The 27,925-nt window shown below is 43.0% G+C and overlaps 1 pseudogene; it reads left to right on the top strand.

The window, feature by feature from the left end:
- Positions 1 to 226: 226 nt before the first annotated feature.
- Positions 227 to 27,914, top strand: LOC131482758 (ribonucleoside-diphosphate reductase subunit M2-like; annotated as a pseudogene).
- Positions 27,915 to 27,925: the final 11 nt, after the last annotated feature.

The raw sequence follows: 27,925 nt of genomic DNA, 5'->3' as shown, positions 1-27,925 counted from the left end.
GCTAACAGGCCAGGCTATTGTGTTTGATCTTTTGAAATGACCTATGTGGGGCGGGTCTTTCAATGATAGTTGAATTGAGAATAGACAAGTTTCTTTATTTTGTCTCCTGTCCCAGTTTGATCACTCCAGTGGCTTCCTATCTGTGCTACCTGAACAACCATAGAATGGCAGTGGTGTATCTGGAGCGCCAGTAAGAGCTATTTCCTGGCTGCTTGAGAGACGACCGATGGGAAACGTCTTGCCCACAGACTCCAGCCCGGACAAGGAAAGGTCAGGGCACACTGAAAAACCTAAGAACCCTTTGAAAAATGTTAGTGACTCTACCTCTGTCCATTCAAGAGGCACACCACATCCTGGCTCTCTGCCAAGAAATGCTATTCTATTTCCTCTGCTTTCTCCATCTACCTGGTCAGTTTCAAAATAAAACTACTGCCTAAAAATGGAGAAAAACATCATACTTCTCAAGTTTCCTTCCTGTACAATTTCCCTTTCATACCATGTGTCAGTTGTGGCCAGAGTTAGTATTGAGCATCTTTGGCAATGCAACTCTCATTTGGGTGATTACATAACTTTTATAATTACAATTTGCCTGAAGTTTATTTCTTCACTTTTCTTTTTTTTTGTTGTTGTTATATTATTTTTTATTGATTTCACTGCATTTTGTGACACTGTCTCATAGGCTCTGGGATTCCCGAACCCTTCCCCGTACCCTCCTCCCATGGTGGATTCCTCCACCTCGTTGCAGTATTACAGTTCAAATTCAGTCAAGATTCTTTCATTGCAAGCATAGAGTCCAGCATCTTATTGTCCAGATAAATTCAACGGTTTCTTGGGGAGACCATCTCTGGTCTGAAAGCAGAGCTGGAAGAATATCATCCTGATCAATTAAAAGCCGCAACATAACATCAACAATTTACAACATTATGGAATTAGTTGACATGGTATTGAGTAGCAAATATGTTTAAAAATGCGAGTTCTTAACCACATCCTCTGACTACTTCATTGACATTTCAATTTTAATTTATACACAAAACCAGCTACTATACACCTTAAAATGGTTATAGGGTACTATTCAGCTTTTTCGTGTCTATTTTCATTTTAGCATTCAGCAGTTTATGGTGTTGACGCTTAATTTTGCTCAACTTGGCATATTTTGGGATAGTCTAAACTGGCTTATAAATCTAACAACGCATATGTTGACAGTTGAAGTGCAGAACAGTTTTAGGAGGGGTGTGCAGAGAAATCATCAGTAACCCAGTGAGGAGTAACTAATCTTTGTGGTCTACCTAGTAAGGCATGTGTGAGTCCATGCTGACTGTTTCCTGTCTGGATCTAAGCTTTCCTTGTTGTTCTATATCTATTCTAATGTGTGTGTGTGTGTGTGTGTGTGTGTTTGTGTGTGTTTGGGCGTGGGGCTCTGTAGCGACCCTGATCACTATTGCAAGAGAGGGTGGGGATCCAAAGTTGGAACTAAGTAAGGACCAGAGAAATCTCCCTTCCCTAGTCCCGAAGGATGTTTACTGTTCTGTTTCTGCAGTCTGCTCAGGGTTCCTGGCTGTTGTTTCAAAGACCTGGGATCCTGTGAGGAAGGATTTGGGCTTCTTGCATCCCATGTGGTAGATACAAACGGGGGTGGATGACCTCAGAGTTCTTGGCCTCCTAAGGCATTCCAGTTCCCTGTGGCACCCTTGGCAATTGGGATGTAGTCCTTGGTGCCCATACTGATAGTCCTTGGTGAGGATCCAGGAGTACCCAGGGTTGGGATACAAGCCTCCTCTTGTCCACCTGCTCCACCCTGGGGTCAACCCCCTACTTCGTACATATGAACTCCTGTTAAGAGGTTGTCAGTATTGCTCTTCATTCCCCCTGTATGTCTTTATGGTTTGACTATTGTCTAATGCTGATTCGAGTATGTTGTCCATTAGTTACAATTTCCCTTTCATACCATGTGTCACTTATGGCCAGAGTTAGCATTGAGCATCTTTGGCAATGCAATTCTCTTTTGGATCATTGCATTAACTTTAATAATTACAAGTTGCCTGAAGTTTATTTCTTCACTTTTCTGATTAGCTCTAAGCAGCTCATTCGCTGTATCTCCTCTGTGTATCTGTCTTTCCAATAAAAAAAATAAAATAAAAGCAGTAAAACTCAGAAGCAATAAAAACAATTCCAAACTGGACAAATAAGTAAACAGACAATTCTACAAAGATGATGCTCACAATGGTTTGTCATTAGGTGAATGAAATACAACCACAATGAGATACCATTTTATATCCATTGCAATGCTCTTCATTCAAAAATGTTCACAAAGAGACACTGAAGTTAGGCATTACTGATTGAAGTGTAAAATGATGAAAGTAATATTAAAAATGGTACTCAAGCCTACATCGTTAACCTTCTCACAAACTTTGGAATCAGCCCTGGTTATCACTTTGAAGAAGCAGCAAGCATGGTCTGCCCCTGCGTCATTAAAGCTGTCAGTATCAGTGGACTTTTGCCCTGCTGTTGCCCTGGGAGAGGAAGAGGATGGTTCAGGTCCTTGGGCACATGTACCTATGTGGGACCCCAAAAGAGGCTTCTGTCTTTGGATTGGCTTAGCTCTTGCCATTGCAAGCAACTTTACTGTGGGAAGTAAAGTTACAGATGGAAGATCTCTCCGTCTCTCTCTCATTCTCCATACTACCTTTTTCTCTGCAACTTTGTATGTCAAATAAAAAACAAACATAATGCAAAGGGGGGGCTAGCCATTTGGTTTAGAAAATAAAGCCACTGGCATCCCACATGGACATTGGTTCATACCTGTTAATAAACAATTGTTCTTTGTATATTTTTTGTATATTTGTATATTTTTTTGTATATTTTTGTATATTGTTTTTGTATATTTGGAAACTCCAACTATTCCAAAATGTTGAGCGTTAATTTTCATTATATCATGTGTAACATCAAAAAATGCCATTTTGTGCCTGGTCCAGTGCCCTAGTGGTTAAAGTCCATGCCTTGAAAGCACCAGGATCCCATATGAGTGCTGGTTCTAATCCCAGAAGCCCCACTTGCCATCCAGTTCCATGTCTGTGACCTGGGAAAGCAGTCGAGGACGGCCCAAAGGTTTGGGCCCCTGCACCTGCATGGGAGGCCTGGCAGAATTTCTAGACGTTGTGTTCACTTGGGGAGTGAATTATTGGATGGAAGAAGATCTTCCTCTCTGTTTCTCCTTCTTTCTATATATATATCTGATTTTGCAATAAAAACAAAATAAATCTGTAAAAAAAAGCCATTTAAAAATTGATATCCTACAATCATTAACAAATTTTTAATTTCAATTTGAATCATGTAATAACAACCATGTTTTGTTATGGCATCAGAAAACCTGGAGAGGAAGTTTCAATCAGCTTTGACAGCTTCAAGGTCTTAGGACAATTTTACCTTCTTTTTCTCATACCTGGTTTTTTATTTTAGTGTAAAAATCATCATGAAGCTCATCAAATACAATGTGCAACTTACTGAAGGTGTGTTTGCGTTCTCCAGCCTTGGAAGCATGTAGTGGGATGCAGGACTACACCTGCAGAAGAAGGTGGAGAGAGGGAGTTATGAGTCAGGCTTGCTTGTCTTTTAGTCTCCTCAGTGGTTCCTACTGTGCTAAGTAAGCCATGTCAAGACCGGAAGCAGACACAACAGCTGGAGAAACAAAAATAATCAGCAGCTTCCTGGGCAGGAAAAGTGCTTTACAAGTGCCAGAAATCTGCCTGGAAACAGTATCAATAATTTTAATGACTGGTAGTGATTAAACTAATTAGGTTAATACAAACAACTACTACTTGTTTAGAAATAATGTTACTAGGCTCGGCTCTATAAACTCATTTCTAAAGTTCTCATCTTGTGACGGAATCCCATATGGGCACTGATTGGTATCCTGGCTGCCACATTTCCATTCCAGCACCCTGTTTAGATCCAGGAAAGCAGTCAAGGACAATCTAATACCTTGGGCGCCTGCACTCATGTGGGAAACTTGGAATAAGCTCCTGGCATCAGCTCAGCTCAGCTCCAGCCATTGCAACTCCTTCTGCAGTGAACCCGCTGATGGAAAAGCTTTCTCTCTGCAATCTGACGTTCCATTGAAAAAAGTACTAATAATGTTACTGCCAAGTACTAACATATTTTTTCAAAATCTATTGTTCAGGTTACAACATACCATAGAAAAAATATCATATTGTCACTAAAATTTATGCTACAGAAAAATATTTGGGTGGTATTGAGTATTTCTCTATTTCTAAAGGTGAGCTGCATGCATAGGACTCCATATAAGGATTTCCAATAGAACACTTCTTGCTGTTAATACTAACAGCTCTGCAGAAGGCAGACATCTGCCAGAGTACTTTTGTCTACACCTGTATATGAAAAATGAATATAATGCACATTTATTCTATACAGCTTTCCATTAATTTCTCCAAATTTAAGTTCCTAAGACTTCAAAGAGACTTCCCAGTTCCTAAACCCTCAATGACACTTGGCTTTGCCACTTCATTTGCTTTAGCCCAAGGGACATCCTTAAATATGACAGCAACAAAGTTTTTTTTTTCTCTTACAGCAAACGTTTAATTTTGATTGAATCAGTCTCTCAAAAGCAAATGGCCCTGTACAAAGCACGAAGAAGCACAAGCTGTGGCATACAGAAGCGACTCAAAGTAGATCGCTGGTGACTATTGCCATAGTCAGCTTACTAAAGCATAGATATTTTTGTTGATGCGCCTGTTACACCATCCGATGGTATGATGTCTCTAACCCCATTTATGCCATCTGTCCTGTTATTTCCAGTGCACGCTTTTTTTAGAATGCCAAACTTTACATCAATGCATATTTAAATTTATAAAGGAATCATTGTATGTAAGAAAGCAAGAAAAACTGCTTCTGAGCAGATCACAATTGATAAAATACTCCATCTTTGCATCTTAACATGAATTCTTTAGGGAGGACTGGCTTCAAACCTGGTTCTCTGCTCATTCTGTTTAACATCTAGAATCAAATCTTTTTTTAATATTTGTTTATTTTAATTGGGAAGGCATACCCACAGAGGGAAGAAGAGACAGAGAGAAAGACCTTCCATCTGCCAGCCCACTCCCCAAGTGCCCGCCATGACCAGGTCTGAGCCAATCCAAAGCCAGAAGTCTCCTCCGAGTCGCCTAGGTGTTCACAGGGTCCCCAAGCCTTGAGCTATCATCTCCTGCTTTCTCAGGCCCCAAGCAGGGAGCTGGATGGGAAGCAGAGCAGTTGCAACAGGAACCGGTGCCCATAAGGGATCCATGCAGTGACAGCAACAAAGTTTTAAGAGTGTTTTTACTTTACCTCATTAAATAGCTACATTAAGGCAGCAGCCAGAGAAAACCATCAGACTTGGAGGAGTGAATGTACTGATAACAGGGGGTTGGGCTGCTGCTTGGGATAGATTACATCTGATCCCCAAATGCCTTGTTTGTTTCTACTGACTATTTAACTCTCCCAGTGCAGTATCCTGCTATTGGTCTTAGAACACAGTGGGTGCGTTCCAAGAATCGCCTGGGAAACCTGGATGGATTCCTATGGCTAAACTAAGCATGGCAGAGCCGTGACATCTTGTGAGTGGATCAACCAACTGATGGAATATCTCCCTGCTCTCTGTAATCTAGCTTTCAAGTAAATGTAATATTTATAAAAAAAATTACAAACAAATATACTATATCAGAAACTGCATATTTTAGGTTAATTGTGGATACATCTTGGTAAGTCAAAAATCATAGCATTTCAAATTCAATTAAGTGAACTATACAAAGACATTACTATAATTGTTTTTTACAGATATCCGGACTCTAGTTTGTTTTGTTCATATTAAGAAGCTTAATCAGTAGTAAAATTATTTAAATATTTTTAAAATAATTGAAAATGGGTTCATTTGACATTCTGCAGTACTTCTGATTGTCATTAATGAATAATTGCCATTAAATGAGGAAAAACGTCATTATAAGCATATTGTATTCACACAATCCCAAGTATCGGAAAAAAAAAAGATTAGTAATGTTCACGAACATTACCTGGAAGCCCTAAAATGGTGGGGTCTTTTTTCTAAATTGACTTCACTTCCTGAAAAGGATCTCAAAAGTAAAAAGTGATCTCCAATGGCCTGAGCTGACATGAAGAATATCAAAGTGTCACGATATCTGATAGTGAAGTAATAAACCTGATATTAAGAACCCCATCTTAGATCAGGTACAACTCTACCCATGAACTGCAGCCATGCCAGAATAATAAGAAAATCGCATTCTTTTTGGCAGAATATTTGAACCCACTGGGGAGGCTGCTCAACCGTCACTAGAGGAACAAGTGAGTTCTGCCTGCTAAGTCAAAAGAGGTTACTTACTAAGTTAATACTTTTCCATCTATAAGGCAGTTTTGAATTTAGCCAAGCCTTAGCTAACTATGAAACCTTCACAGTTTTTGTCTTTATAAACTCTCATGTCCCAAACTTTGGTGTCAAGAATTCTTTCTTGGGGCCAGGGTGGTGCTCAAGATAGTCCTCATCTGTAGTCCTGGAATCACACACAGTGCTGGTTCTAGTCCAAGCTGCTCTATTTATTTCTGCTTCACCTCCCTGTTCCTCAGGCCTCTGCACCCATACAGGAGACCTGGAGGAAGCTCCTGGATTCTAACTGGCTCAGCTACACTCAGTGCAGTGATTTCGGGAGCAATCCAGCTTACGCACAATCTGTCTCTCTCTCTCTCTTTTTTTTCTCTCTGTAAGCCTAAAAGTATATATGGCCTGATGCGGTAGCCTAGCACCTAAAGACCGCACCTTGAATGTGCCAGGATCCCATATGGGCACCGATTTTAATCCCAGCAGCCCTGTTACCCATCTAACTCCCTGCTTGTGGCCTGGGAAGACAGCTGAGGATGGCTCAAAGACTTCGCATCCTGTACACACATGGGAGACTTGGAAGAGACTCCAGCCTCCTGGCTTCAGATTGGCACAACCCCAGCCATTGTGGCCTCTTGGGGAGTGAATCAATGCATGAGAAGATCTTCCTCTGTCTCTCCTCCTGTCTATATATCTGACTTTTCAATAAAAATAAAAAACTCTTTAAAAGAGTATGTACAGGAAGAACCGGATGAAGAATGTCCTGGGAACTTCCAAGGCCAAGGTTGGTGCTGGCAAAAAGACGAAGGAGTAGATTTTGCAGTGACTATCTGCGGGAATTTGCAAGTTTTTCATGGGAATTAATAAAATGTAAAAAAACTTACAAAAAAGGAGTATGTACAAACACACACTACAAAATATATAATTAAAAGAGTTCTCGAAAGACCTTTCTCTCAACTACCTACTAATAAAGGACATTCAAGTGGTATAAGAAGTTAATTGTCCAGCTGTGGCTAGGCTGTAGCAACCAACTTAAGAACCAGAATTCTTTTAGACTGGTTGGGCAGTGCAACTGTTCCTGCCAGGACAGGAGGTGGACTAAGTCAGGCTGTCCCAAAGATCCACTGGTGAATGCAAGATCTCCCACTGGGAAGAGACCTGCTAGAGGAGCTTGGGAAACTCCTTTGTCAGGATGCAGTCCCTGCAGGTGAGTGCCAAGAACCAAGACTGGGAAGCAGGCTGTCAACATACATGGGGGTCAGGTCTGGGGCTGGGCCAGGTTGGGCCAGTTCATAATCACACAGTACCAAATCTGAAAACAAGAAAGTGTACATGAAAAGTCAGTTCAAGCTACAATACCAGCCAGTTCACATGGGACTGGGACTTGGAGCTGGCTGGGCTGGGCTGGGCTGTAACACCCACCAGCATGAGGTGGAACTGGGGTCAAGACTGATTAGGATACAGCACCCAAAGGCTGATGCCGAGATGAGGTGGGTCATGCCAGACTGGGGTGCAGCCTGAGCCAGAACACGTGATCTGGGTGGGGGGTTGAGGTGTGAGCTTAGTGTGGGGCCTATCGGGGATCTCCTTCAAGGACACTGCTCCCATTGGGGAATCAGAGGGACAGACCATGCTGGGCAGGGCTACCGCTACCGCATCTGTTGGCCAGCATCTGAACTGGTTTAGAGCAAGAGTCAGGCTGGGCTGAGTGTGCCCATTGGTACATGCATCAGCCAGAGTAAGTGCAAGCTGCTTGGGCTTGGCTGCAGCCTCAGCTGAAAAGTGTTAGGACCTGAGACAAATCCTGTTGAGCTAGACTGCAGAACCACCTGCAAAGTGCAATATCGGGGGCTAGGAGTGGGCCATGTAGGGAAACTGTGGGCACCCCTCTGATGGCCCCCATTGGCAAGTATGAGAACCAGGACTGGAAGAGGGCCTACTAGACAGGTGGTGACAGACACCTGTTGCTACAATGTGAGCTGGATAGTGGAGCTGGTTGGTATGAGCTAGGCTCCAATGGCCATTGGCATGTATCAGAGATGAATGGGATGTGGGAAACACTGGGTCAGCTTGCTGCACACTGGCAAGCACAGGAACCACAGCTGGGGAGGTGGGGCAGTAGGACGATTTGAGGTCACTCTATCTAGACTGCAGTTCTCACTGGTATATGTGAGTGCCAAGTGTGTGGCTGGAACAATTGGGCTGGACCACAGATCCACTGGTTTATGTAAAACACAGGGCTGGAATCAGAACTGACCCAATGATGGCAACTACTAGGGTGTGTGTAGGTTGATGGGGGGGACAGAGAGAGGCAGACCCCGTACTGGCAAGCACACACAGGAGTCAGGTCTGGGATCACTTCAGATGAGTTTTCTTTGAGGATCCTTTCCAAACTGAACCGCTGGACTCCTAACCACAACCATGGGGAGAATTGCAGTATCTGTGGTCTGATCGTGGAGTGCATGTGTCAGAGCTGGGCCTCCTCAGTGACAGATACTCAGATGCACATGGAGGATATGGCAGTCCATTCGAGCCTGCAGAGCACATCTGGTACCATAACAAAGGAGGGAGGGCAGAACAAGTTGGTCAACTACCCCAGCCAAGTGTTGGCAGCTAATGTCTGAATGGAGACTCTGAGGTGGACTGTATCAGCCAATGGACCTTGGACAGATTTCCTCATCCTTGGATCAGCAAAATCAACAGCATTTGAGAGCAACTGAACTATTGATACCATTTGAGCAGAACCCTTGGCACATGCTCCATACAGGAGACCCTGGGATGAGATGACACATGGTGTCCATTCCCCACACCAAGGTACTAAGGCAGTTAGGAGACTGGCTGTGACTTCTCTTATCACCCTCATTCCCCCTTCTTCCTACAGGAGGAAGAAAAAGAAAATGTGGAAACAATGGTACCATCTACTTCCCATGACACTCCACATTTCCCAACCTAATTAACTAGGAAAACATCCTCAAAAATAAAATTTCAAAAAAATTCAAAGGAAAACTAACAGATTGAGTAAGTCAGAAGAAACAATCTCTGAATTGAACAACATCTACAATAACTAAAGTGGAAAAGCTAAAAGAATGGACAGTGTCAAGGTAAGAAAAACATTCTAGAGTGAAGGAACATCATTAAAAGGCTAAATATAAGATTTATGGGAGTGTCAGAAATTTCAAAAAGAAGAGTTTGGCTAAAAGAGATAATGCAATGTTTGAGCTCTTCCATAATCTGGAGAATAAACTGGAAAAAAAGCAGGAGGGACACATACTCCAAACAGGGTCAACCAAAAGTGATCTTCACTATGACACATCATAATCGAGCTCTTTGCAGTTGAATTAAGGAAAAATAAATATTTTAAAAATCAATTTACTTAATAGAGGAACCCCAGTCAGTCTCACAGCTATTCTCTCAGAGGAAAATCTACACAACAGAAGAGAATGAAGTCACACATTTCAGATTCTTAAGGGGGGAAAAAATTAGGAAAAAAGCCTGGGCAGAGTCCAGGTAGGTCTGAGCAGAGACAGCAGGGGTGTCTGGGTCTCCCAGCCATGTGGCCGTGGCTGGGGCATCTGTGCTGGCCCAACTTCCTGCTTCCCATGCAATGCTGCTCAGCAGGGGGAAGGTCCTGGGCTTGTTGGTGGCCAGTGTGTAAACTGGTGCCAGGCTCTGCCTGCTGGCTACCCGGTGGCGAGCTCTTTCTGGGGTCTTGGGGGTAGGGAATTACTGCCTAGGGACATCCATGGATAAGGCCACAGGATGTGTTGGTAAGGAATGAATCGAGACGGACACCTAAAAACAGGGCCACTGTACTTGCACGTAAGCACAGGAACTGAGATGTGGTGGTTTGGAGGGTAAAGATCTGAAGGCATTTTGGGGTCACACTGATGCACTAGCCCACCAAAGTCCCAGGTTGGGCTTGTTAGCATGGAACATGGCTGCCCACCACATGCCAGCACACATGCAAGCTATGGCTAGGGGACTGCTTAACAGGAAGATCTCAGGACCTGACAATGAGTGTTGGATCAGGGGATGGGTCACATTAGACTGGCGCATGATACCAACCAGCATGCAGGAGAACCACAGCCCGGGTTGGGTATTCTGTGGGGGATATATGGGCCCAACCCTATGGAACTACAAGTCCTGTTGATTCGCTTGAAAGTTGGGATGGTGATGGGCTGAGCTAGGCATGACTATGAAACTCACCGATGCTCACCAGTACTGGAGCTAGGAATGAGTGAGCCAGCACCTCCATGAGCACCCTAAAAAAGGGTGTGTGCTGGGTTGGGCCACACCAGCTTATACAAAGGCCAGGAAGGATGGGACAGGGTAGCTCCATACATCGGCAAGTGTGAGTTGGTTTTGGAAGGGGGTGGACTGGGCAGGACCAAGCAAACCATAGCCAACTGGCAACTGCAGAAACCAGGATGGAGTGCAGGTTATGCTGGGCTAGGCTGCCACAACTATTGGTCTGCATGAGCCAGAAATGAGAGCAGCCTGAGCAGGGCCAGGTGGCAGCACCCACCAGCGAGAGTTGTGACTGGGGCCTGCTGGGCCCGGCCAGACGACAGTACCCACTGGCAAATGCCCAGGTGAGGCAGGCAGGCTGTAACTAGCAGACTGGGCTGTAGCACCCAACTAGCACACGTGAGACTCAGGGGAGAGTGGGTGAACCCAATGTAGGGCGGCTGCAGGGAGATATCCTGCTGGACCATTATTCCCACTGGAGAGCAGGAGAGCTAGGATTGGGAGCAGACCAGGCAGGGCAGGGCTACAACCCCTGTTTGCCTGCATGTAAGCTCGATCTGGAACAAACCAGGCTGGTTAGACTGTACCTACTGGTACATACTGGGTACAGACTGGGTAAGGGCTGGTTGGGCTTTGCTGCAGCATCAGCGAGCATATGCTGCCACGGGGTATAGGAGGGAAGGGCACCTGCCAGCACATGTGTGAGCTGGATAGTGGTGCAGGATCAGGCTGGGTTGCAACACCTATTAATTCATGGAGTTGGAGACAACCAACCCAACAATTTCAACTAACAGTATGCACATAGGCCAATGTGGATTACAGACTGTGCCCTGTATTGGCATGCACACACAAGAATCAGGATTGGGATCACCTCAGATGAAGTTTCTTTAGGGATTCCTACAACTGAACTGCTGATCTCAGAATCCCAACCATGTTGACAATTGCAGGTTGCATGGTCTGACCACGGAGTGCATGTGTCAAAGCTGAGCCTCATCAGAGGCTCAGATGGAGCAGTTCAACAGATCCAGGAGCACGTGGAGGATATGGCAGTCTATAGGAACTTGCAGAGGACACCTGGTACTGTAAAAGAGGATGGAGGACAGAACAAATCAATCAATACTCCAACCAAGAGATGGCAGTGAATACCTGGGCAAAGAGAGACTCTGAAGCGGACTATGTTAGCTGATGGAGTCTGAAGAGATTTCTTCATGATCGGAGGAGCAAGACTGGCAGCAATACAGAACTGCTGAACTATCAAAACCACTTGAGCAGGACCCTCGGGGCATGCCCTGGGATTGTTGGGATGCTGGGTATGGATTCTCCCCCTAACTTTCCGCTCCCGCCAGATACAGAAAGAAATAAAGAGAATGTAAAAACAATGAGCACACCCCCAAAAAAACCTCAAAGAATTCATCTCTACCAGACCTGCTCTATAGATGATCCTTAAAGGTGTCCCACAGACAAAGAAAATGAATTGCAGCTACCAAAACAAAGGTAAACTTGGAGAACATCCCAACACAATGACAAAAAAAGCCTAAATCACACAACTGGAAATCACTGCTAAATGAAAGGACCAAAATGCTACCTATGAATAATAATACAAAATGTAAATGGCTTACACTCAACAATCAAATATCATAGGCTCGCAAAATGGATTTAAAAACAAAACCTATCTATCTGCTGCCTACTGGAGATACATCTCACCAATAAGATATGCAGAAACTGAAAGTGAAAGGAAAAAAGGATATTTCAGGTGAGTGGAAATGACAATGAGCTGATCTCACCATTCTTATATCACATAAAAATACTTGGATATGCAAAAATCAAGAGATGAAGGACACCACATAATGATCAAAGGATTCGTTCAGCATTTAGCAAGAAAAAAAAATCACAATATGTATATGCACTAAATGTTAAGGGCACTAGACTATGTGAAACAAATATTAGTGGATATTTAAAAAAAAAACTGTGGCACATCTACTCCATGGAATATTATTCAGTGATTAAAAAGAATGAAATTATACAATTTGCTAGAACTACATGGTCCCAACTTGAGACCATATGATCAGTGATTTAAGTCAATCACAAAAAGGAGAAATACCATATGTTTTCTCTAATATAAGGAATCCTTTATGCAAATTGCAATGTATAGTGGTACAGTAATGGAGAATACCATATCCAGAAGAGAAGACACAATGGAACACGCATCTCTGATTCCAAACAAAAGACGAACTCCCAACAAAAGTGTTGTAGATATTTAGACAATGGAATGATGGACTGTCTGACATTGTACCATCAATGTTGGGGCACACTTAAATAGCAGATTGTTGGAACTGTAACTTCTTATGAAGAGTATGATATTATGGGAAAAATGGGAGGGGGGTTGGAAAATAGGGGTAGGGGAATCCCAGACTATACATAATTGTATCATAAATTTCAAAGAAAAATACACCAAAATAATATAGAAATACTTGGACATGAAAAAAAAAGAGATGAAGAAGGATACCACAAAATGATCAAAGAATTCATTCAGCATTTAGCAAGGAAAACAAATCACAACAATATGTAAATGCACCAAATGCCAAATGCCAAGGGCACTAGCCTATGTGAAACAAGTATTAGTGGATATAAAGGGAAAAATAGAGTCCAACACAATAATGATGGGGAACTGTAACACCCAATTAACATATGTCACAAAACATACCTCAGCAGATTTTTACAAATCAATAGCATACCATGCACCTTCTTAGACCATCATGGAGTGAAACTGGAGAACAAGTCAAAACAGACCAGAAGATATGCAAATACTTGGAGGATGGGTAATATGTTATGAAAGAAATTGAAGAATTTTAAAAAATTTGAAATGGATGAAGTCATCAACACAGCATGTCAAAACATATGGGACAGGATCAAAGCAGTGTTAAGACAGAAGTTTCATTCAATGCCTGTCAAGAAATTAATAAAGCATCAAGTAAATGAGTCAATACTACTTCTGAAGGATCTAGGGAAAAAAAAAAGCAGCAAAAACAATTTCAAATTAGCAAAGACAAACAATAACAAAAATAAGAAGAAAAAAAACAAATAGAGACCAAAAAACAGTATGTAAGATCAATGGATAAAAAAGCAAGTTCTTTGATAAAAATCACCCAAATGGATTGCCTGATAACCCAACTAATCAAAAAAAGGAGAGAAAATATGCAAATCAATAGAATCAGTGACAAAAAAGGAACTATAGCAATGGATACCTCGAACATCCCTAGAATAATCAAGAACTATACAGACGACTGCACACCAACAAACTGGAAGACTTAGCAGAAATGGACAGATTTTTGGACATATTCTACAATCTACCAAAAATCAAATCATGATACAATTAATCATGTAGATACACATATAATAAGGATGGAGATTGAAACAGTAGTTAGATCCATCCCAGCCAAGTTAGGTGCTGGACCAGATGGCTTCACTGCTGAATTCTAACAAACATTTCAAGAAGAAATGACACCAATCCTCCATAATCTACTCAAAACAACACAAAGGGAGACAATCCTTCCAAACTCTTCCTATATAGCCAATATCACTTTAATACCAAAGCCAGATAGAGAGACAACAGAGAAGTACAAGCTGAAATTTCTGATGAATAGACAGATACAAAATTCCTACATAAAATAATAGCCAACAGAATCCAACAGTGTATCAGACAAATCACTTAACCAAGACCAGCAGGGATTTATCCCTGGAATGTAGTGATGGTTCAATACACACAAATCCATAAACATGACACACTGCATCAAAAAGTAAAGATTAAAAAGACTCAATGAAGAGACTATTGGAGCTGTTTGCTGTCCTGCAGCGAATGACTTGGTGCACGGAGACGATAATGGCATCAGTGGACTACTGACTGATGGTCAATAGCCAAAGTTTACTAACAGCATCAGACTTTTTAAAGAAGGTTGTGATGTAGGCATCCAGGGAGGAGGAGCTTGAGTCATTTATATTTCATCAGCAAGCGGCAGTCTCCCAATACACAACTTGTTGCTCCAGCAGGTCCTTTTTGTGAACCACGATGGTTCCTGTGCATTCATCTCCATATTAAGTGCTCCTGGAGACTTCTGGAGGAATTACCACTAGCTCTGATTTTGCATGGCAAAAGATTCACAATGTCCTTCCACAAAGCTCATTAGAGATTTTCACGAGGTTGCAGGATACAAAAATCAGTGAACATAAACCAATTATTGTAATATTTATCAAAAACTCCATGGCTGAGAATGAACTTGTAAGGTACAGTCCCCTTTAAAATGGCATAGAACAATCTTTATACCTTGCAATTACCCTATCCAAAGATGTAAAATTACAAAACATTAAAAAAGAAACTGGAGGAGACATTAAAAGATGGAGACATTTATCATTTTCCCAGACTGGCAAGATCAGGATCATCAAATATCCATATTACTGTAATAAAATACAGATTAAAGCTGATACCAATCAGAATAAAAATAACATTCTTCTCACAGCTAGCAAATAGCATACAGAAACTCACCTGGAGATAAAAAAGGACCATGGATAGTCAAGGCTATCTTGAATAATGAAAGTGAAGTTGGAGGAATCATGATTCCAGACCTCAAGACATACTACAGGACAGTGGGAATCAATACAGCCTGGTACTGGTACAGAAACAGAGACAAGATCAGCGGGCCAGGAAACAGCAGCAATGAATTCTGTCTACTTCTCCAACATGGGTGGCAGATATCCAAGTCTCGGCCAATTCCACTGCCTTCCTAGGAATTATCAGGAATCAGAATCAGGAGTAGCCATGAACCGATCGGGCACTGCAATATTGTGCGCAGTATGATCAGCAGGGACTAGCACACTGCACCACAATGCCAGCAAATATTAGTCTTTTTGACTCATTACTACTAAAAATATTCTCATGTACCTTTGGTGTCTGATCATACACTAAAAAACATTAATTCAGGGGCCTGGCATGGTAGCCTAGTGGCTAAAGTCCTTGCCTTGCATGTACCTGGGATCCCATAGGAGTAGCGCTTCTAACCCTGGTGGCCCTACTTCCCATCCAACTCCTGCTTGACACCTGGGAAATAAATAACCCAAATAGATTGCCTAAAGCCCCAGAAGCCTTGCGACCCTGCACCTGCGTGGGAAGCCCAGAAGAGGCTTTGGGTTCCTGGCTTGGCCTGGCACAGCTCCAGCCATGGCAGCTGCTTGGGGCGTGAATCAATGGACAAAAGAGCTTCCTCTCTGTCATCTGACTTTGTAAAATAACAATAAAATTAATCTCTTAAACAAATGAGTTCTAACCATGGAAACTTGTCCCCCACACCTCCCCCCAAAATAGGTTTAAAAAAATTATTTAATTCATTTTATAATGCAAGCCTTAAAAAACAAACACCTTTCCCCAAAATATCTTGGTCCTGAAACAATCATTGTAATTCATGCCATTTCTGCAACTATCCCGCAGTGTTACATTCATATCAATGTCAACACATAAATATACAGCTAGCTTACAGAGGAAAAACATTTACTGTGAATAGAAGTTTGAGATAGTAAACTATACCCTATTACTTTAAACATAATTCATTGCTTCTCTTTACAACCGTTTTTTAAGATTTGCCTATTTTTATTGAAAAGACAGAGTAACAGGGAATAAGAGAGACAAAGATCTTCCATCCACAGGTTCACTTCCTGAGTGATCACAATGGCTGGAGCTGAACCAATCTGAAGCAGGAGCCAGGAGCTTCCTCCAGGTTACCACATAATTGCAGGGTCCCCAGGGTTTGGGACATCCAATTGCTTTGCCAGGCTACAAGCAGGGAGTTGGAAAGGAGGTGGAGCAGCAAGGATATGAATCGGCACTCATAGGTGATCCCAGGGCATGCAAGGTGAGGACTTTAACCTCTAGGCTATCATGCTGGGGCCGAAACTTCCTTAAACAGGATGCTTGAGATGTGAATAGAACTCACCAGAAAATTTATAAATGTAATTGTTTTTCAGTTTTGATCATCACCACCATCAAAATTTTTCTTTTTCAAATCTTCTAAAAACTGTTCAAGTTGACCATAGTGGTGAAGTTTCTGCTGGGGATAAACACAACCAAGAGTGTTGATCTGACTGCAATTTCCATGCCTGACTCAACTATGTCTTCCTGCACAAGTCCCCGCAAGGACATCACTGACATGTGAAGTGCAAGTAGACACTTTCAGTATGTTGGATACTTAGATTTAACATATAGCTTCAAACTTCTAACAATTATTTATTGGCAATACAAGCAAATCTGGTGGTTCAAGTTCCACACACATTTATAAGATCCAAGTTGAGCAAATCCAAAGCAAAATATGAGAAATTGTATTCATGATCCCGTTCGGATGGTTAGAAACTTAAGTTGGTGTGCTATTTTTGCTGTCTATCCAGGAACATTAACAGCAAGCTGGCTTGGAACAGAAGTAGCCAAATTCCAAACTGGCACTCTTGAAAGAAATTACAGGGCCCAGTGTGGTGACCTAGCGGCTAAGGTTCTCATCTTGAATCTGCCAGGATCTCATATAGACATTGGTTCTAATTCTGGCAGCCCTGCTTCCCATCAAGCTCCCTGCTTGTGGTCTGGGAAAACAGTCAGGACAGCCCAGAGCCTTGGGATCCTGCAGCAAGGATATGAATCGGCACCTGGCGAGTGAATCATCGGATGGAAGATCTTCCTCTGTCTCTCCTCCTCTCTCCATAACTGACTTTGCAATGAAAATGAAATAAATTCTTTAAAAAAGTTACAGTATCCAAATCACTTCATAATTTGATGTGCTACCATATCTGTCTCATTAGCTCCCATTTTAACTGAAATGTTACCAGAATTTGTGTAGTGAGCCAGTTTCTAAGAGTACTCTCTCCATGTGCAAAACTTGTTGAGCAGGCCATAACCTCCGCCTTGTTACTCAAGGTTCCTCTCTGTTTTTAATGTAGATAATTATTTCCTTCCCTGTTTTTAATGTAGATAATTTGTCCTCCCCCGTTTTTAATTTAGTAGGTACTTTAAGAAAAGAAGCAGCATTAACCAAAATTGTGCTACAATGTTATCAGGTTTGTTTTTAGAAATGCATCATTCCATGTTCCAGTTAGTCCCAAATACTACTTTCCCGTAACAGCGATTTGAAGTGTGTATGGACATAAGGAAACGTTCCTCATGTTGACTATGGAGGAAGACTGTACTGTGTGAGTTTGCATTGCTTGATTTTTCAAAATTTCGAGCTTCTATTTTAGAAACGGTAAAAATATTATAGCACACACGTTAATTTTTATCATTTCTTCTACTTTATCTGTCTTGTGGATTTACCATATGATTACCAAACATTTTCATGATGGTGTGTTTATGCATACACAGGTTTTAAGGGTATGTGTTTGTGCTGACAGATAATATTTTAAGTGAAACTGTGAGTAAGCATACAGCTAGGTTTCCGTAGTGTAGTGGTTATCACATTTGCCTAACACTAAGAGTAAGCATAACACTAATTTCAAACACCAAATCAAAGTCAAAGATGGTTCTTTTTGGGCACATCACTGTGTTCCTTCTAACTGCTATGGAAAGAAATGGTTCTGTAACATGAAGGGTGACCACCAATGTGACTTTTCCTTAACACAGCACTTTTAAGAAGGTAATTACTGGAAACTAACATCATAACTGCAAAGCCCCGTGTAAAAATGGACTTAGGCCCCATTAGAGAAGGATGCACACGGACAGAGCAAATGCCACATGAGGGTACAGGAAGATGGGGACTGAGCTGGCCAGGGAGTGACCTCAGGAGGAATTAAAACTATTATAGTCCTGCCCTTAGAAACACATTCTATAGTATTGTTTTATGGCAACCAAAGCACTCTCTTCTTTGTAACTATACTTTCTATAGCCAATAAGAAAGAAGCCATCATCATCAGAGAAATACAGAGAACTAATGCTACGACTTCAGATGCCTAACACCTAAACAACAACAACAAAATATCAACCAATACACACCCAAAACACTGATCTCCAAGTACCTCAAAATAAAAAGCCAAATCCAGGAATAGTAAAGGAAAATTCAAAGTGAACACTGGTGAGGAAATCAGTAAACTCAATTAGGCAATATTGAAGAAAAAGGAAACATTGATTATTTTGAAAAGACAAATACAATAAACCATTAGCTAGATCAAGGAAAAAAGTAGACTTAAGTACATAAAATCAAAAAGAAAAATAAACATAAGAAAATTGCTCTCACGGAAGTACAATGCACCGGGGCTGCCTGTGACAGAGTGGGTTCTGCCAGTGCTTGTGGTGTGACCATCCCATGTGGATGCCACTTCAAGTCCTGGCTGCTTCATTTCTCATCCAGCCCCCTAATGCACATGGGGATGCAGAGTAGGGCTCAAGTACTTGAGTCCCTGTACTGATGTGGGACTTTGACTTCCATATAGATAAATAGAATCTATAGTTAAAAAAAAAAAAAAGATGAAGGAATGCAATGGATCACTACAGATCACCAACAGCAAATATAAACCGAAATCTGTTAGAGATGGTTAATTTCTGGATACTTATTAGCCTACCATCTGAATCAGAAAGCCTCTACAAACTTTACAGGGCCTGTGCGATAACTCAGCAGTTAAAGTAGTTGCCTTCAACACACCAGGATCCCACATGAATGCTGGTTCTAATCCATGCAGCCCCGCTTCCCATGCAGCTCTCTGCTTGTAGCCTAGGAAAGCAATCGAGGATGGCCCAGAGCACTGGGACCCTGCACCTCTTTGGGAGACCTGGAAGATGCTCCTTGGGCTCCTGACTTCGGATTGGCTCAGCTCCAGCCAGTGTGGCCACTTCAGAAAAAAAAACATCGGGTCTTCCTCTCTGTATACTGCCTTTCCCATAAAAATGAATAAATCTTAAAAAAAAAAAAAAAGAAAGAAAAAATCCTTACCAAAACAATAGGTAAATAACAAAATGGAATTAGGAATAAAAACTCAGACAAGATGTCAACACCAGCTGTCTTCACTACTAAATACTATGAAATTAACCCCAAAGTTTTATTGGAAAAATCTGAAACAGAGAAAACACTTCCAAACTTATGCTGAGCCTAACAATACTTAGCTTCCAAAACTAGACTGAATCAGCAGTTGGGAGATCTTACCCTACATCTGACTATGTTTTAAATCGAAAAACACAATGGAAAAAAGCTCAGTAAAAAAGCTATCCCCATTGCTGCACAGTTGGTTTTCTATTTATTTTTCAATGTTTCTTCTGAAATAACTTTTCATACCCAAGAAATCCAGTTAAAAAAATTACAGACTAGTATACCTGATAAAAATACATGCAAAATTCTAATACATGCAAAATGAATCCAACAAAACGTCAATACACTTACACATGATAATCAAGGTGCAACTAACCTGAGGATGCAGACAATGGCGCAATGAATGCAAATCAACCACCTAAATATTGTACATAAACAGGATGAAGGATAAGCAGTATTGAAACCATCTTACAGACAACTTTCAATACAATTCTACATTTCTTTTGTATGCCTTACATATCTATAAGCTGTGCAAACCTATAACTATGTGTAGATATACCTGGATATACCTCAATTTGGGTATGTAGACATATACCCCAATCAAATAGTATCTACACATGACAAACCCATAGTCATCACGTAACTCAAGGTACTTTCCTCCACTTGTTTACTGTCCATGTGGCCACAATAATCAACCAGATCCAGGCTCAAAGCAGGAGCCTGGAACTCCACTCAGGTCCTCCACAGGAGTGCAGCCATCCAAGGAACTGGCGCATATTATGCTGTTTTCCAAGCTCATTAGCAGGGAGCTAGATCAGAATGTGAACACGACAGACTAGAACTGGTCCTATATGGAATGCTGGCATTGCATGGAGCAATGTGAGATGTTATATCACAACATTGATCCTAAGGGTTATTCAAATACACACAACCTTGTCATCAAAAGTCAGTGTTGCTTTTGCCATTGAACCTCTTGCTCACCTGGAACATGATTTACAGTGATGTTGTACAAGCTACTGCTGGAAAATCTAACCTTCAACGTAGATGGAAAGATAGTCATACTGCTTTACTTACACTATGTCTATTCACTTGAAAGCAAGAATGACAGAAAAACAGATGTTTTGCACAATTTTTTTTTCTTTCTTTCTGAATGCCTTTAACTGCTGTGGCTGTGTCACACTGACTCCAGGTCCCCCTCTTGCATCTCACATGTGGGTGGGAGACATCCAATTGCTTATGCCACCACCAGATGCTTCTCAGATGCAGTAGGAAGCTGGATTGAAAGGGTGCAGTTGCCAGGATTAGAAGTAGGTGCACTGAAGAGAGGTGCATTCACTCCACCATACCCATACTTAAAATTACAGGAAGGCATTCAAATTTAATCAATGTATCTCAGTAAAAACAGCAATGACAGGCCCGGCGCAGTGGCCTAGAGGCTAAAGTCATCACCTTGATCACGCCAGGATCGCGCATGGGCGCTGGTTCTAATCCCGGCAGCTCTACTTTCCATCCAGCTCCCTGCTTACGGCCTGGGAAAGCAGTCAAAGATGACCAAAGCTAGGGTGGGACCTGGAAGAATTTCCTGGCTCCTGGCTTCAGATTGGCTCAGCACCAACCATTGTGGTCACTTGGGGAGTAAATCATCAGACAGAGTATCTTCTTCTCTGTCTCTCCTCTTTTCTGTATAACTGAATTTGCAATAAAAAACAAATCTTAAAAAAAAAAATGACAAAGGGCCCGGCTGCTTGGCCTAGCAGCTAAAGTCCTTGCCTTGGATGTGCCGGGATCCCATATGGGCGCCGGTTCTGGTCCCGGCAGCTCCACTTCCCATCCAGCTCCCTGCTTGTGGCTTGGGAAAGCAGTTGAGGACGGCCCAAAGCCTTGGGACCCTGCCACCCATGTGGGAGACCTGGAAGAGGTTCCAGGTTCCCAGCTTCGGATAGGCGCAGCGCCGGCCGTTGTGGCTCACTTGGGGAGTGAATCATTGGATGGAGGATCTTCCTCTCTGTCTCTCCTCCTCTCTGTATATCCGGCTTTCCAATAAAAATGAATAAATCTTTAAAAAAAAATGACAAAAAACACAAGAAGAGTGCTTAGCCTAGCAGGTAAGGAACTTCCATCTTACACTACAGTACCTAGCTTCCACTCCTAGTTCTGATTCCAGCTATGTGTTCAGGTAAACCTTGGAAAGCAGTGGCAATGGCTTAAGGCTCTGGGCTTCTGCTATCCACAGGAAAAACCTGGCTTTGTTATGGCTCCACAAAATTCCATCTTGCTACTAATGCACTCCCTGGAAGCTGGCAGGAAATCTTTAAATGCATATGCGTCTTTGCAACTGCTGTCATGGAAACACACTGAGTTCTTGGCTGCAGGTTTTGGTCGGACCATGTCAATCTTGCAGCAAATTAAGGAGTGAGCCTGCACATGGTAGATCACTCTGTCTCCATGATTTTTATACATAAAGCACATGAACAAAAATTATTTTTGCAAATAAGAGAAAAAGAATTTGAAAACAAGAATTGGCCTGGATGTTTTGTATAGATTTTCATGCAAAATTTTGAGGATCACCTGCTTCTTCATTTAGTGATCCTATACAGAGCAGTGCATTATGTGAAGGGAAACCTCAGAGAACAGCAAGCAGGAGTCCACACCAACAGGCAGTAACCAGGACAAGTTAGTGCCACAGTGTCAGTGCCCAGCAATGTGACCACACAGATATCAGTTCACACCACATGAAGAAAAGAAAGTCAAACCAAGTCCTAGAGAATCACAAAATAACTTAAGTGCACAAGAAATAAACATTAGACTTCAACCTACCCTGCCAATAACTCAAACAGCATCAGAACTTACGCACGAGTTGTAACCTAATATTGTCCCATATGTAAAATACCTGCTATGAATTAGCATATGAGAAACAAAAAGCAAGAAAAACATTGTCACCAGTATCAAAAACGAAAGCAAAGGCCAGCATTGTGGTATAATATGTAAAGCTGCCAACTGCAACACCAGCATCCCATATGGAGTCACCTGTTCCACTTCCAGCCCAGCTCTCTGTAATCTCCTGGGAAAAGCAGTGGAAGATCATCCAAGTGCCTGGGCCCTGATCACCCACATGCAAGACCTGGAGGAAGCTGCAGGCTCCAGGACTCTGCTTGGTGCAGGATTGCTCATTTGGGCCATCTGGGGAGAGAGCCATTGGATAGAAGATCTCTCTCTTTTATTTTGTTAACTTTCACTTCACTTGAAAATAAGGCAATCTATATGTTTAAAGCTTTTTTTTTTTTTTTTTTTACTAGAAAGGCACAGAGAGAGAATCAGAGATCTTCTTTTCTGCTGGTTCACTCCATATATGGTAACACTTGCTGGGCCAGGCAAAAGCAAGAGAATTAGAGCTTCCTTTGTGTGTCCCACACGGAGCAGGGACCCAAGCACCTGTGACACCTGGGCTGCTTTCCCAGATGTGCTAGTGAGGAGCAGAATTGTAACTGAGGCAGTCAGATCTTGAAATGGCACCCACATGCAGGTAGCAGCTTGATTGGCTGTGCTACATTAACAAAGAAATTTTAAGCAATCCAAAGCATCAAACATCAGACAGAGGCAGGATGCAGTCACCTCTGTGAACAGCAGCAGGAAAGACCAAAACCTGAACTGACAAAGGCTTTTTTCTCACTAGGCATTCAGTTTATATTGTTTTCAGTCTTACTGAAACTTGGCAGAAAATAAAATTGCCAAGATGTTTTCTTTTCTTGCTTTGAGATCACTGAGTAAACCCAGCTTCCATGCAAGAAAACAAAGATGTAACATCCCAATCAGGGCACACGACACTCCATAAGTGAGCAAACTATAAATCAAAGCACAAAGACATGACAGAGAATGAGCTCTGGGAAGCAGCCTGCTTACACTTCACAGGGAGACCCACACTCAGCAGCTTCCCCCTTTCCCAGGCCTTGGGGATCACTCCGACTGAGGACACAGAGCCCATTGGGGGCTCACGTCACTGACTGAGGGGATTCTAAGCAGCCAGAAATGTGACAAAGTGGACCTGGGAATTCCTCACAGCCTGGCGTGCTTCCTCCAGCAGCTGAGTTCTCTTCTGCAGCCACAGGTTCCAAAGTTAAAGAGTGATCACTGGGATTTTCTTTTATCACTTCTAACACCAGCTGTGTTATGTCTGTTTAATACCAATTTACCATCAACAGTCAATTACAAACCAATTCCATTCTTCCCTAATATAGAGTTAGTAGAGGCCTCAGGGTCAAGGCTCAAACTCTATACCCAGGAGCAATTAATGTTGGTGGATGACAGGTCTTAACTCTGGTTGGTGTGTCCTTTAAGCAGTTACCCAGGGACCCTATCCAGAGCCATCTCCTTAGGAGAAGCTTATCTAGGGTCTGACAGGTTCAAGTTCCACAGAGACAGGTTTTGTGTCTCAGTAAATCCCCAGGGTCTTAAGATCCTTGGGCCAGATATTGAGCACAAAAGTAACTTTTTAGTAAACCATTCAAATACACTTACACATTTATAACCTCTGTCACTGGAATTGGACCACTGCAAATATTCTCTGAAATAACTTATTCAACCAATTGCTAACACACTCACAAATTTCTAAGTGCTCTAGGCCACCAGAATTTTACCTTGGCAAAGATTCTTTGTTGGTACAAACTCTCCTCTGGCTGAACCTACTTGTGCATGCAAAACGAAGCTGCTGTGTACCCCAAGAACATACTCTAAGGATTTACCTGGGCCCTTGCAAAGGTTTTACTCCCTAGGTAGGTGAGGCTGAGAGAACCCAGAATGCATCAATCATTTCTACATTGCCCTTTACATATCAGCTTCAGCTTCTAATAATTTGATACTAACATGTCACCTAGGAATGAGGCTGCAGGTAGGTACAGAAAATATTAATGGGGCCCGGCGGCATGGCCTAGCAGCTATAGTCCTCGCCTCGCTATCTGACTTTGTAATGAAAGAAAAAAAAAAAAAGAAAAAAAAAAAAAAAAAGAAAATATTAATGATCCAAGGGGTCAGCTAGCTTATAAAATAGAGGGAATACAATGGATGCCCTCCCGTTTTAGGGCATTGCTGCCACTCTAATTGGTAACCCCCATTCTTTTTTTTTTTTTTAACATTTGTTTTTTATTGTAAAATCAGATATACAGAAGATCTTCTGTCCGATGATTCACTCCCCAAGTGACCACAATGATCGGTGCTGCACCAATCTGAAGCCAGGAGCCAGGAACTTCCTCCGGGCCTCCCACGCGGGTGCAGGGTCCTAAGACTTTGGGCAGTCCTCGACTGCTTTCCCAGGTCACAAGCATAGAGCTGGTTTAGAAGCGCGGCTGCTGGGATTAGAACAAGCACGTATTTGGAATCCCGGAGGGTTAAAGGCAAGGACTTCAGCTGCTAGTCCACCACACTGGACCCGGCAACCCCCATTCTACTGCTATCCTTCAGGGGAATGAGACAGCAAGGATAAATTGGTCGTTTGCTACAATTTTGAAACTACAAAACAAAAAGGAAAGAGTGTACTCAGGGTCACATAAATTATTCAAGGGGAATCACAAAATGAGGACATTCTGATACAACGTCTGCAACTTAAGTTAGCTAAAAGGAGATGTACTAAGACTGTGGAAGCTTAACTTAGTTTTGTTTATTTACTGTGCAGAGATAGAAAGGCAGGCCTTTTCATCCACGGGCTCACCTCCCCCATACCCACAAATGGCACAAGGCTGAAAATAACCTGGTTTTTCACACTGGTGCCCAAGCCATGTCTGCTGCCTCCCAGCCTGGGCATTAGCTGCACACTGCATGTGAACAGAACTGAAACCCCGGCATTCTGATGGAGACACAGGAGTCCCAATGTCATCTTAACCACAGTCACACACACCCACAGGGCAGTGATCCATCCCTTCCTGTGCTGTGTCAAGTGGCAATCATTGCTTTTCTCTCACACCTACTGTGCACAGAAAACAGTTCTCTTAAACAGATAATGTTGGGCCTGGAGAGGCAGCTTGGTGTCTAAAGTCCTGAGGTCCTTGCCTGCGCCCAGGATCCCAAATGGCTACCAGAACAATCCTGGCAGCCCCAGTAACCATCCAGATCCCTGCTTGTGGCCTGGGAAAGCAGTGCCGGACGGTAAAAAGCCTTGGGATTGGGACCCTGCACCCGCGTGGGAGACCCGGAAGAAGCTCCATGTTCCTGGCTTCGGAATCGGCAAAGCTCCGGCCATTGCGGTCACTTCGGGAGTGAACCAGCAGACGGAAGAGCTTTCTCTGTCTCTCCTCCTCTCTGTAAAATATGACTGTCCACTAAAAATAAATATATATTTAAAAATGGAGAAAAAGGTTAGGTAAATTTAAAGAGAGAGAGAGAAAAAGGCCCGAAATCAAGGTGCAATTGTGCCTGGGCAGTTTCCCCTCCTCACTGCACGAGGTGTGTTCTGAGGCTCCAGGTCAGTCCCGCAGTGAGGACCCCAAGGTCCCGCCACCGGCGCCCTCCCGCCCCGGGGCCTCAGGAGATGCTCGCACACTCACCGCTTCCAGCTCCTCAGGGGTCGGGCGTCCTCCAGGGGCTCCTGCGGGGAGGGAGCGCATTGGGCAGCACCGGCTCAGCCACCTGCGCTTCCCAGGAGCACAACCAGGGATATGGCGGCGCCAGAAAAGCAAAGATCCCGCAGTGTTCTATCGTGTTCCCTGGGCGCGCGAGATTGAATGCATGGCGTCAGAGCATGCGCAGCCAATCAGAATTACGGTGGGGAAGAGGGCGGACACTTGGGTTTCTGGAGGGAGGGGCAGTGGGGCGGGGCTTCGCCCCAGGTATGAAGAGGCCACCTGTTTCTTTTGCAGCTTGAGCCTCCCAACAGCAGGGGTCGCCGTCACCTGTCAGATAATCCACCTGCTGGCCTCTTCTCTTTCTGGTTCCTGGTTCTGTTCAAGTCTGGAAACCCCAAAATGTATGACAATCCCAAAAATGAGTTACAATTCGCTCAATGTTCAATACGTTCTGTGACTTCTCGTCCTCGTATAGGTTTTTTCCGTCAGATCATTTCACTTTTAAAATATAGAATTGAAGAATATTTGAAAATACAGTGTATATAAGGGCCCTGCATGATCGCCTAATGGCTCAAGTCCTTGCTTTGCATATGCTAGAATTCCATAGAGACATCGGTTCTTATCCTGGCTGCTCCACTTCCCTTCCAGCTCCCTGCTTGTGGCCTGGGAAAGCAGTGCAGGACAGCCCAAAGTCTGACGACCCTGCACCCGCGTGGGAGACCCAGAAAAGGCTCTTGGTTGTTGTCTTCAGGGCAGTTCAGCTCCAGCTGTTGTGGCCACTTGTCTCTGCTTCTCCCTGAAAATCTTGCATTAAAAATAAATCTTAAAAAAAGAAAATAGAGTAAAAATACATATTTTCAATCTCATTTATGTTACTGATGTTAATTTCCTGGTCTGTACTTTTTCTTTTAACAGTGTTCTTTATCTGTTTCTTATTGGTGCACTGTGCCTTGATTGTATATGCCGATCTCCACCCAGAAATATTTCCTTATTCTAACTCTTCCATTATGGACCGCAAGGAACGGGAATTCCTCTTTAGCGCCATCGAGACAATGCCTTGTGTCAAGAAGAAGGCCGACTGGGCCTTGCACTGGATTGGGGGACAAAGAGTCGACCTTTAAAGAACAGGTCGTAGGTTTCGCTGCGGTGGAAGGGGTTTTCTTTTCCCCGGCTCTTTCGCGTCCGTCTTCTGGCTCAAGCAGCGCGGCCTGATCTCCAATGAACTCATTAGCAGGGCCGAGGGTCTGCACTGCGACTTCGCCTGCCTCATGTTCTGAACAGAGAGTGAGGGAGATCATGGTAGACGCCGTGCGGATCAAGCAGGAGTTCCTCACGGGGGCCCTGCCCGTCAAGCTCATCCGCATGCACTGCGCTCTGATGAAGCAGTACATCGAGTTCGTGGCAGACAGGCTGCTGCTGCGGGAGCTCGGCTTCAGCAAGATTTTCAGGGTAGATAATCCGTTTGACTTCATGGAGAAGAGTTCACTGGCAGGGAAGATGAACTTCTTTGAAAAACAAGTAGGCGAGTACCAGAGGATGGGAGTGATGTCAAGTTCGTGGGAAAACTCTTTCACCTTGGACGCTGACTTCTAGATGAACTGTGAAGAGGCACTCTGATGGCTGGTTTCTTTACCCATCCATCTGAAAAAAAAAAAAAAAAAGATGAGCTGGAAGTATTGCCAAACTACCCCATGAATTGT

The sequence above is a fragment of the Ochotona princeps genome, chromosome 20 (genome assembly GCF_030435755.1).
Source record: "Ochotona princeps isolate mOchPri1 chromosome 20, mOchPri1.hap1, whole genome shotgun sequence".
Taxonomy (NCBI): domain Eukaryota; kingdom Metazoa; phylum Chordata; class Mammalia; order Lagomorpha; family Ochotonidae; genus Ochotona; species Ochotona princeps.
Note: the sequence above shows the minus strand (reverse complement) of the source record. Positions and strands in the feature narration are given on the sequence as shown.